Source organism: Pectinophora gossypiella, unplaced genomic scaffold (genome assembly GCF_024362695.1).
Source record: "Pectinophora gossypiella unplaced genomic scaffold, ilPecGoss1.1 Pgos_55, whole genome shotgun sequence".
Taxonomy (NCBI): Eukaryota; Metazoa; Arthropoda; class Insecta; order Lepidoptera; family Gelechiidae; genus Pectinophora; species Pectinophora gossypiella.
The window spans coordinates 39,915-51,953 of NW_026063265.1; the positions used below are offsets into that span (position 1 = coordinate 39,915).

Here is a 12,039-nt window from a genome sequence, read left to right on the forward strand (position 1 = left end):
ACAGCTTCGCGATGCGCGTTATCTTTACTCGGTTTTGGTCCGCGTTTCTGTTTTTTGGGTCGGCCGCCTTTATTTTTAACGGATTTATTTTCGACTTCATTATCAATTCTTTCTAATAGGACAAATGGTTTCAAAGTTGACAATTTTAAATCATTTATAAAGTCATTATCTGAATTTTGCACAGAGGTTTTAAGTGGGGCCAGTGTTGACTGATAGTTCATCAAAATTGAATCTAAAGTTTGATTCACATTCAGTAATGGTGAAGATATTAAATCTACTAAAATGGACTGTGACGTCTCGGAACTAACTCGCGATTCATTTTGCCATATAAGGTCGTCATTTAGTACTCTTAATCTTGTCAATGAGTATTCGGATCCGTCGTAAATTTCATTCGCGAGCAAAAGTTTTGCTAGCGCTTCGGTTGAATTACATCTAAATAAACGTGCTACGTAAGGACCGTCCTCTGGCTTTCCCTTTCCTATATTAATGTTTTTGCTGTTAACCGCATGGCTGTTAAAGAAATAATATTCACCATTAAACCGCCAAAAACTAAAAGTATAACCCTGACCCGTAAACAATATGCTATCGGTACTAAAAAACACTCTGTTGTCCAGTATATTCTTTAACGTTAATAAACCTATGTCTTTATTCGCGGGAGTTGTAGGATACGTATTAGAAATGATCCAGTTGTCCTCCATGCTAACTATATGTACGACGTTACTCCCGACGCGAAGCTCATTGGGTAATTCATCTGGCATAAAATAACTGACACCCCTCTGAAGTAAATATTTTAACTGCATGTAAAGTGTATCCCCCATTTTTAAAATTTCATCAATTTCGGCAGTAGCGAAAGATGCGCGATTATGGAACACTGAATAAATTGAAGCGCATGCTGAGATAACCGTACATTGCGAATTGTTACCTTCATACATATCGGAGCCTTGGTGTGTTAGACCTAATGAAACAGTAAATGTTAGATATGAATTTAATTAATAGATAAGGTAATACACCCTATTATTGCCACCCCTACTGACTATTGCTATATAAACAAAAATATTGTCCTATCTGGTTCTAGGTAATGGGCAATTTTTTTTACAAACCATTTTAAGCGCCTTAACCTCAGTGTGAACATTAAAATTTGAGAAATGATTAGACCGTACCAATAATTTAAGGTGCTAATAATTAGGAAGTTTACCCTATATACTTAAATATAATTATCAATATTATCATTCTCCAATAATCTTTTTTTAATAAAAAAAAATATCCGCAGATATAATTACAGAGAATGAAATGATTATTACAGGAAAATTAAATTACCTTTTATTAAAAAAAAATAAACTACACACATAAAATTTCAGTTGGATCAATAAACCTAGATATAGTGTGTAATCGTTGCCTTGATTATTTAATAGTTAAAATAGCATTTGTTTAAGCACTTTTACACAATGCCGTCAGCTCGTGCCGCACAAAGCAGCAAAAGCAAAGTCACGACAGTCATGTAGATAGAGCACACTTTGTACTTGAACTTGTTGAACATCAAAAGTCGATCAATAAATTCGTCAACATTGCCATCGTATCTGTGGCTAAAGTGAAAAAAATACGAAGCGCCCACTTTACAATATACAAAATGGCATAACGGTTCTGTAAGTAATGATATGTTATATAAAATAAAAAAACTCATGGAATACTGAAACTATGAACTTAAGACTATCGAATATCATTCTAAGCAACTATCTCGAAATAATACATACTTAAGATTACGCATATTTCCCGGAAGTAGGCTGGACATACTATTAGAGGTGGAGATAAATGGAGCAAAGTTGTTACACTATGGTACCCTAGAGGCCATAAGAGAAACAGGGGTAGGCAATTTAAAAGGTGGGCCGACGAAATAATGTCAATGGCTGATAACACTAAGACCTGGACCAGATTCGTAGATAATAAAAAAAAATAGAGAAAAATGGGGGAGACCTTTGCCCGAAGGCACACAGATTATAGATAGTTATTGTAGATTAAGGAAAATCTTTAAAATGTAACTTCTATATCTGAAAAAAGGCTATATATAAATAAATAAAAATATTTCTCATTGCGTCCTCTAACATGATGGACTAATGTTATGGGCGATAGGCTGATCCCTTATCACCATAAGGTTCATCATATCCATCTTAGGACTTCGTATCAACAGTGGCTGCAAGTTGTCTTTGATTACTTGTGGCTCTGCCCACCCCATTTGGGATTACGGGCGTGAGTTTATGTATGTATGTATGTATGTATTTCTCATTGAGATAGGCAGAGACCACGCGATTCCACTTACTACTATCCTGACACATCACTTTCGCTTCGACCACTCTTATCAAAGTCTTTATGTACGCTCACTGAGTCCCAGTACTCTTGACCGTGGCTTTTCTTTAAATATCCTGGAATTAATCGAGGTATGTACTACCTAGGCCTTCCTCTTCCGATTCTACCAATTATACCCGCATAATAAATCTTGTCCATGTCCAAACTATCTAGGCATTAATTATTTTGTCAATTCTCGCCACTACATCTTCTTTTACAACGGTCCCTTATCACACTATTTTATCATTATAAGTCATTCCACTCATACTCCTCAACGTTCTCATTAGTAACCTTTTGACAATTTTAACACAACACAAATATTGAATTCCAATTTCATTCATATTCTTTCTCATAATCTGTTCTCTGCCTACCCCAATGAGAAATAGGCGAGATATTATGTAGGTATGCAATGCAGCACTCTATTGACGGAATATTTCGAAGATTTAATATAAAATAACAGTAAAACGTAATACCACAATCTTGATCTTGTTGCATCATAGTGTGAGATTATTTCAAACTAATACAGGTGAAGTATGTATCTTTGTCAACTATCACAAAAAGTAATTTAAAAAATTAAACCGATTTCAAAATCTGACAAATACAAGTAAGAAATAATATTTAGTTGAATAATTAGAATCAAAATTTTGAAATTACTTTTTATTTAAACTCAGTGTGACTAATAATATTAATACGCCACTAACCAGGTACCTTCGTTAACAAAACACTGGAATACCTATAACATGTCTTCTAATTTGTTTAATGTATATGGTGCCCGACACACCCTTGACCGTTATCCAAATTTCTTTAATTTACGCTCAAACCATTAATAATCATAGTTACTTAAGCTCGAAGCCTCAATTAGTATAGTCGAAACACAAGATTCCTAGTTTTTAACTGTATTTCAACCAAAAGTTGGAAATTTCTAAACCAATTTTGATGAGACTTGCATTCTTTCCTATGTTGGACGATACTTAATCCCATAAACAAGCATTATTGCAATATGATTTGTAGTTGCTAAAAAATGCATGGACAAACATACATGCATATATGTATATGAAATTTGGCACACATTACAATATATGGGTCAAATTGATAACCTTTTTTTTTGAAGTCTGTTAAAAGTGGAATTAGATTAGTTTCCTTCAGTCTCCACCACATGGTCATCAAGATATATATAACCATAACCCTAACCATATTCAAAATATAGACAAACCTACATACACTCTTTGACAGTAATTTAAAAAAGTTTCTTGTAGACAAATGTTATTATAGCATTCAAACTTTTTATTTTTCAGATAAACTAAATACTTCAAAGCTTCATATATAAATATCTCTATCTCTATATACTTACTTACTTACTTGTTTGATATAATTTTGTAATTATAAATAGCTGTGTTATATAATTAAGTAGATAACTTTATAATAGTTAAAATATCTTATAATATTACTAGCTTTTGCCCGCGACTTCGTCCGCGTGGCGTGTTATATAAGAGAGAGATCTTTGTGTGTGTGGGAGTGCATACTTATGCAGTTTAGATTTTTTCATAAGTACATTTTTTTTTCCCAATAACTCCCATTTTTCAAAATACAGCCAAAAATAAACTTTATATTTACTAAGGTATGCATGCGTGCTAGATTGAATCAATTGATTGAATTGTTTTTTTTTTAATTGATTGTTCATTGAGTTTTAATTTTAATACACACTTCCTCTCTTCCCTTCAACGTTGCTGTGCCCTATAGGGTCCATGTTTTAGTTCCTATGCCTATGTAACACCCTATTGTACTACATGGAATGCAATAAATAATTTAATTGAATTGAAAATATCTATCTTACGCGGTTTCAATTTTTTCATACAAATGTTTTTTTCCCACTAACTCCCGTTTCCGTGGGAATTTTGCAATATCCTGTTGCAACTAAGCTTTAAGTTAACTAAGGTACCTGCACGCCAAATTTCAAGCGTCTAACTTAAGCGGTTTAGATTTTTCATACAAAAAGATTTTCCCGCTAATTTCCGTTGCCGTGGGAATTCCGGGAATTCCTTTCTTAGTGCACCTCTACGGTACCTAAGCTATGTCCCTTCCAAATTTCAAATGCCTACGTTTAGCCGTTCAGGCTATGCGTTGATATATGTCAGTCACTGAGTCAGTCAGTTTCTCTTTTTTATTTAGATTTGATTTTTTCATACAAATGTTTTTTCCCGCTAACTACCGTTCCCGTGGGAATTTTGTAATATCCTGTTGCAACTAAGCTTTAAGTTTACTAAAGTACCTGCATGCCAAATTTCAAACGTCTAACTTGAGTGGTTTAGATTTTTCATACAAAAGGATTTTCCCGTTAATTCGCGTTCCCGTGGGAATTTGTGAATTCCTTTCTTAGTGCACCTCCACGGTACCTAAGGTACCTGCATGACAAATTTCAAAGGTCTAACTTGAGTGGTTTAGATTTTTCATACAAAAGGATTTTCCCGCTAATTCCCGTTCCCGTGAGAATTTTGGGAATTCCTTTCTTAGTGCACCTCTACGGTACCTAAGCTATGTCCCTTCCAAATTTCAAATGCCTACGTTTAGCCGTTCAGGCTATGCGTTGATATATGTCAGTCACTGAGTCAGTCAGTTTCTCCTTTTATTTAGATTTGATTTTTTCATACAAATGTTTTTTCCCGCTAACTACCGTTCCCGTGGGAATTTTGTAATATCCAGTTGCAACTAAGCTTTAAGTTTACTACAGTACCTGCATGCCAAATTTCAAACGTCTAACTTGAGTGGTTTAGATTTTTCATACAAAAGGATTTTCCCGCTAATTCCCGTTCTCGTGGGAATTTCGGGAATTCCTTTCTTAGTGCACCACTACGGTACTTAAGGTATCTGCATGCCAAATTTCAAACGTCTAACTTGAGTGGTTTAGATTTTTCATACAAAAGGATTTTCCCGCTAATTCCCGTTCCCGTGAGAATTTTGGGAATTCCTTTCTTAGTGCACCTCTACGGTACTTAAGGTACTTGCATGCCAAATTTCAATTGTCTAACTTGAGTGGTTTAGATTTTTCATACAAAAGGATTTTCCCGCTAACTACCGTTCCCGTGGGAATTTTGTAATATCCTGTTGCAACTAAGCTTTAAGTTTACTAAAGTACCTGCATGCCAAATTTCAAACGTCTAACTTGAGTGGTTTAGATTTTTCATACAAAAGGATTTTCCCGTTAATTCGCGTTCCCGTGGGAATTTCGGGAATTCCTTTCTTAGTGCACCTCCACGGTACCTAAGGTACCTGCATGACAAATTTCAAAGGTCTAACTTGAGTGGTTTAGATTTTTCATACAAAAGGATTTTCCCGCTAATTCCCGTTCTCGTGGGAATTTCGGGAATTCCTTTCTTAGTGCACCTCTACGGTACTCAAGGTATCTGCATGCCAAATTTCAAACGTCTAACTTGAGTGGTTTAGATTTTTCATACAAAAGGATTTTCCCGCTAATTCCCGTTCCCGTGCGAATTTCGGGAATTCCTTTCTTAGTACACCTCTACGGTATCTAAGGTACCTGCATGCCAAATTTCAATTGTCTAACTTGAGTGGTTTAGATTTTTCATACAAAAGGATTTTCCCGCTAATTCACGTTCCCGTGGGAATTTCGGGAATTCCTTTCTTAGTACACCTCTACGGTATCTAAGGTACCTGCATGCCAAATTTCAAACGTCTAACTTGAGTGGTTTAGATTTTTCATACAAAAGGATTTTCCCGCTAATTCCCGTTCCCGTAAGATTTTCGGGAATTCCTTTCTTAGTATACCTCTACGGTATCTAAGGTACCTGCATGCCAAATTTCAAACGTCTAACTTGAGTGGTTTAGATTTTTCATACAAAAGAATTTCCCTTCACTACTCTGCTCCTATTGATTGTAGCGTGATGAAAAGTAAACTATAACCTGTCCAGGAGTGTGAAGAATAATTGTACCAAGTTTCATTAAAATCCGTCCAGTAGGTTTTGTTTCTATAAGGAACATACAGACAGACAGACAGACAGACAGACAGACAGACAGACAAAATTTTTACTGATTGCATTTTTGGCATCAGTATCGACCACTTATCACCCCCTGATAGTTATTTTGAAAAAATATTTAATGTACAGAATTGACCTCTCTACAGATTTATTATAAGTATAGATTAAAATATCCCATACAAACTTTCAACCCCTATTTCAATCTCTTCGTCCCTTCTTTTCGCAATAAAAGGTATCCTATTTTCTTTCTCAGGGTCTAAAGATTGTCTGTGCTAAATTTAATCAAAATCGGTTGAGAGGTTTAAGCGGGAAAGCGAAACAGACAGACAGGACAGAGTTACTTTCGCATTTATAATATTAGTAAGGATTATTTTCCCTCGTTAAATAGTAAACAAACTAAGTGTAGGTGTTATAATTTCGTTGACGAACTGATTACCTATCCGTTTCTTTGTCTAAAATGAGTATTACCTTATTACTATGATTGATTACTGGGCTTAAAGTTCGTATAAATGTCTATCGAATTACCTCCTCAAGTTTAAAGCGTAGCTAGTCATGTAGTACTATATTAATTATGTGGTGTAAGTAATTAGATTTTATCTGTATGTAATGTAACAGTCAGTTGAATAAAAAAACTTATACAAATCAGATCAATTAATTGGCGTAATGTGATTCTAGAAAGAGTTTTAATGTTAATAGATAGCTAGCTATAGCTATGTGTAGGTTCCTGTAGGAATGAGATATAACTGTTTAATAAAGACAGTTGCATCAAAATCTATACTTATAATAAATCTGTAGAGAGGTCAATTCTGTACATTAAATATTTTTTCAAAATAACTATCAGGGGGTGATAAGTGATCGATACTGATGCCAAAAATGCAATCAGTAAAATTTTTGTCTGTCTGTCTGTCTGTCTGTATGTTCCTTATAGAAACAAAAACTACTGGACGGATTTTAATGAAACTTGGTACAATTATTCTTCACACTCCTGGACAGGTCATAGTATACTTTTCATCACGCTACAATCAATAGGAGCAGAGTAGTGAAGGGAAATCCTTTTGTATGAAAAACCTAAACCACTCAAGTTAGACTTTTGAAATTTGGCATGCAGGTACCTTAGATAACGTAGAGGTGCACTAAGAAAGGAATTCCCGAAATTCCCACGGGAACGGGAATTAGCGGGAAAATCCTTTTGTATGAAAAATCTAAACCACTCAAGTTAGACTTTTGAAATTTGGCATGCAGGTACCTTAGATAACGTAGAGGTGCACTAAGAAAGGAATTCCCGAAATTCCCACGGGAACGGGAATTAGCGGAAAAATATTTTTGTATGAAAAATCTAAACCATTCAAGTTAGATGTTTGAAATTTGTCATGCAGGTACCTTAGATACCGTAGAGGTGTACTAAGAAAGGAATTCCCGAAATTCCCACGGGAACGGGAATTAGCGGGAAAATCCTTTTGTATGAAAAATCTAAACCACTCAAGTTAGACGTTTGAAATTTGGCATGCAGGTACCATAGGTACCGTAGAGGTGCACTAAGAAAGGAATTCCCAAAATTCTCACGGGAACGGGAATTAGCGGGAAATACCTTTTGTATGAAAAATCTAAACCACTCAAGTTAGACATTTGAAATTTAGCATGCAGATACCTTAGGTACCGTGGAGGTGCACTAAGAAAGGAATTCCCGAAATTCTCACGAGAACGGGAATTAGCGGGAAAATCCTTTTGTATGAAAAACTAAACCATTCAAGTTAGACGTTTGAAATTTGTCATGCAGGTACCTTAGGTACCGTGGAGGTGCACTAAGAAAGGAATTCCCGAAATTCCCACGGGAACGGGAATTAACGGGAAAATCCTTTTGTATGAAAAATCTAAACCATTCAAGTAAGATGTTTAAAATTTGGCACGCAGGTACCTTAGACACCGTAGAGGTGTACTAAGAAATGAATTCCCGAAATTCCCACGGGAACGGGAATTAGCGGGAAAATCCTTTTTTATGAAAAATCTAAACCACTCAAGTTAGACGTTTGAAATTTGGCATGCAGGTACTTTAGTAAACTTAAAGCTTAGTTGCAACAGAATATTACAAAATTCCCACGGGAACGGTAGTTAGCGGGAAAAAACATTTGTATGAAAAAATCAAATCTAAATAAAAGGAGAAACTGACTGACTCAGTGACTGACATATCAACGCATAGCCTGAACGGCTAAATGTAGGCATTTGAAATTTGGAAGGGACATAGCGTAGGTACCGTAGAGGTGCACTAAGAAAGGAATTCCCGGAATTCCCACGGGAACGGAAATTAGCGGGAAAATCCTTTTGTATGAAAAATCTAAACCGCTTAAGTTAGACGCTTGAAATTTGGCATGCAGGTACCTTAGTTAACTTAAACCTTAGTTGCAACAGGATATTGCAAAATTCCCACGGAAACGGGAGTTAGCGGGAAAAAAACATTTGTATGAAAAAATCGAAACCGCGTAAGATAGATGTTTTCAATTCAATTCAATTAAATTATTTATTGCATTCCATGTAGTACAATGGGGTGTTACATAGGCATAGGAACTAAAACATGGACCCTGTAGGGCACAGCAACGTTGAAGGGAAGAGAGGAAGTGTGTATTAAAATTAAAACTCAATGAACAATCAATTAAAAAAAATCAATTCAATCAATTGATTCAATCTAGCATGCATGCATACCTTAGTAAATATAAAGTTTATTTTTGGCTGTATTTTGAAAAATGGGAGTTATTGGGAAAAAAATTGTATGAAAAAATCTAAACTGCATAAGTTAGATGCTTGAAATTTGATATGCACTCCCACACACACAAAGATCTCTCTCTTATATAACACGCCACGCGGACGAAGTCGCGGGCAAAAGCTAGTTTTATCATAAATTCCCTAAATTATGGCGCCTACCTACCCTCTAAGTTAGAAAAGTGATCAAATACTAACTTGAAGTCACTCAGTTTAAAAAAAAAACATCGAAATCATTCCAGTAGCTATGGCGTCATGCGCTTCTTGACACGATCACGAAATCTAGATTTCCGCGGGAATGAGGTACTTTCCCGCCATAAAAAGTAGCCTGTGTCCGTGCCTAAGATCCTATCTTTAAATTAACCAAGTCTTATAAAATTCCGTTCAGACGTTAAGGCGTGAATGAGGCAAACTTTTAAAACAAACAATTAAAAATCACTAACGTAATTAGTTTTTTGTCTACTGCCTACGCCTTAAGTACGATAGCATAAATATTAATAGGCCATATCCTTTTCTAGATTACTATCTATCAGCTAACTAAATTTCATCAAAATCCGTTGAGCCGTTTAGGCATGATAGACAAAACTCCCAGCAAAAACCATAAAAAAATCACTAACTCAATTCAGTTTTCTGCCTACTTCCTACCCCCTAAGTACGATGACGTGATCAATTTGATCGTACAACCGTTTTTAGATAACCAACTATTACCTTACTAAATTTCATTAAAATCCGTTCAGCCGTTTAGACGTGAAAGAGCAAAAGTCCCAACAAAAACGACTACAAATCACTAAATCAATTTAGTTATCTGCCAACTGCCTACCCCCTAAGAACGATGGCGTGATTATTTATAGCCTATGACCATTTCTAGGTTATCATCTATCACCATACCAAATTTCATCAAAATCCGTTGAGCCGTTTAGGCGTGAAAGAGTAACAGACAGACAGACAGACAGACAGACAGAGTTACTTTCGCATTTATAATATTAGTATGGATTATAACATTGTTTATAGTTGTATTTAACCATCTGTAGTAACTTGTCATTTTAGATAAAATACACTACTTCTTCTACGCATAAAACAGACATACTTAGTTGGCTTTTTCACGATTTTAGAGAAAGGTTTAACTTTTCACACAGAATATTAAGATAGTGACTACTATAGCATAGAATAAGTAATAATACTATGGTCATAGGTTAACTTATGTGTGTATTATAATTTGTTACAGACCTACTTATTACATGTCATCTAATGAGTGATGTTACTGTTGTGCTACAACATGGGCTGCTGTCAAACCAGAATTACACTCGGATTGTTAGAATTCAAAAAGGATTCAATCTTATTATTATTATCTATAGTGTTATGTTCTCCATCTAAATTTATCATAACCTACCAACCTACTTAATTAAATATTGAAAAAAATATTAATAGTAATTAACTACCTATCGCCTATTCTAGTCACACAGCATAAGTAGGGGCAATGCAATTGATTTAAGTAGATAGGTACCTAATGCCTGTTATTAAGTAAAGTTTTTTCCATGGCTGATATCAAGCGGCTATTTTAGACATTATAATCATCATAAAATCAATCGATCGTTTCTTAAAATGGATGTAACATAAAAAAATGTGCATTAGGTATTAAGCTCCTTAAAATTTAAATAGGTAGGTACTTACCGGCACCGATACAGGTAACAGCAGTCCCTTCGTAGAGGGCCTGCTGCTCGTCGTCGACGCGACGGCGAAGCATTGTAGAGCACAATGGAATTTCAACGCTTGAACGCTTCATCTGTAAACAAACCACTTCTGTACTATACGTGTTTATCTAATAGATAGACAATAAAATAAGAATTACTTATAGCTTTTAAGTAGGTAGGTACTTACCTTTTAATGTTTTCACTTTCATTATGTGAAAAGGAGAAAATCAGTACAGAAAGTTAAATATCTTACAATTATAATTATTTGGCTTACTTTTTACGATATTAAAGATTATTACCTTATTATATACCTACATATATAAAAATAATTGTTAAAAATAATTATTAATAACAAAATCGACTTACCTTTGGAAATCTTGAAATACAAGTGAAAGAAAAAACGCTTGTCACTATTTCGCGCCAACGGTTTTGGTACGAATTTACTTTTTTTTTCCATGAGACTAACAAAGAAATTCTGCCAAAACAGATTCAAACAGCCAATATCGAAAAATATTGAGGTACTTTTTTACGTCACTTGGACGCATAGATATCGATGGAATTAATAAATAAGCAATATAAAATTTAATTGTTTTTTTGTCACATCAGTACCATTTAACTTTTTTAAATAAGCAACAATGATTGAATATTTTCATTCATTTTCCGTGGGTTTTTGGCGGGAAAGTTGCTTTCTTCATTGAATAATCTTTTTTTTTTTCTTATTTTGTCACCACTTAATACCACCACAAATAAGCAGGTTTGGGGGGCTGCCGTTCCTTCATTTCATCAGTCGGGCGTTTTGAATAATCTAAATATTTAATATGAAGTGAACATTGAACATTCTTATCACAATGAGGGACATTCTTGGCTACGTTCCCCAAAAAAATATAGATAACGCTGTGTATCCATGGCGCAAAGCAACTTGAGTTTAAGGCCCCAGGAAATTAGATTCACCCCGGGTAAGACCGCGCTATTATAATAGAAGATGAAGCTGTTGGTATGGCATAAATAATACCTTTGCGTAACCTGTGGATAAGACATAACAACTGTAGAAACTATATGGCTGTGTACCATTGCCTTCCGATTTAAGAAAATTAAAATACGTTTACCTATTTTTAACGAATTTAACGTAGGTAGTACATTTGGCTGTATGGGTTCCCTTTGCCTGTTACATGGATAAAATAACTAAAAAAAAAGTTTATGTTTATATCTTTGGTTTATATATTTTATTTTATTTTTTTAGACTTTTTGGCTGGAACGGGACA

The 12,039-nt window shown here is 34.9% G+C and overlaps 1 protein-coding gene across 17 annotated transcripts in view; it reads right to left on the reverse strand.

The window, feature by feature from the left end:
* Positions 1–12,039, reverse strand: part of LOC126381459 (uncharacterized) — a 197,786-nt gene that overhangs the window by 31,191 nt on the left and 154,556 nt on the right. The gene's annotated exons all lie outside the window — the stretch shown is intronic.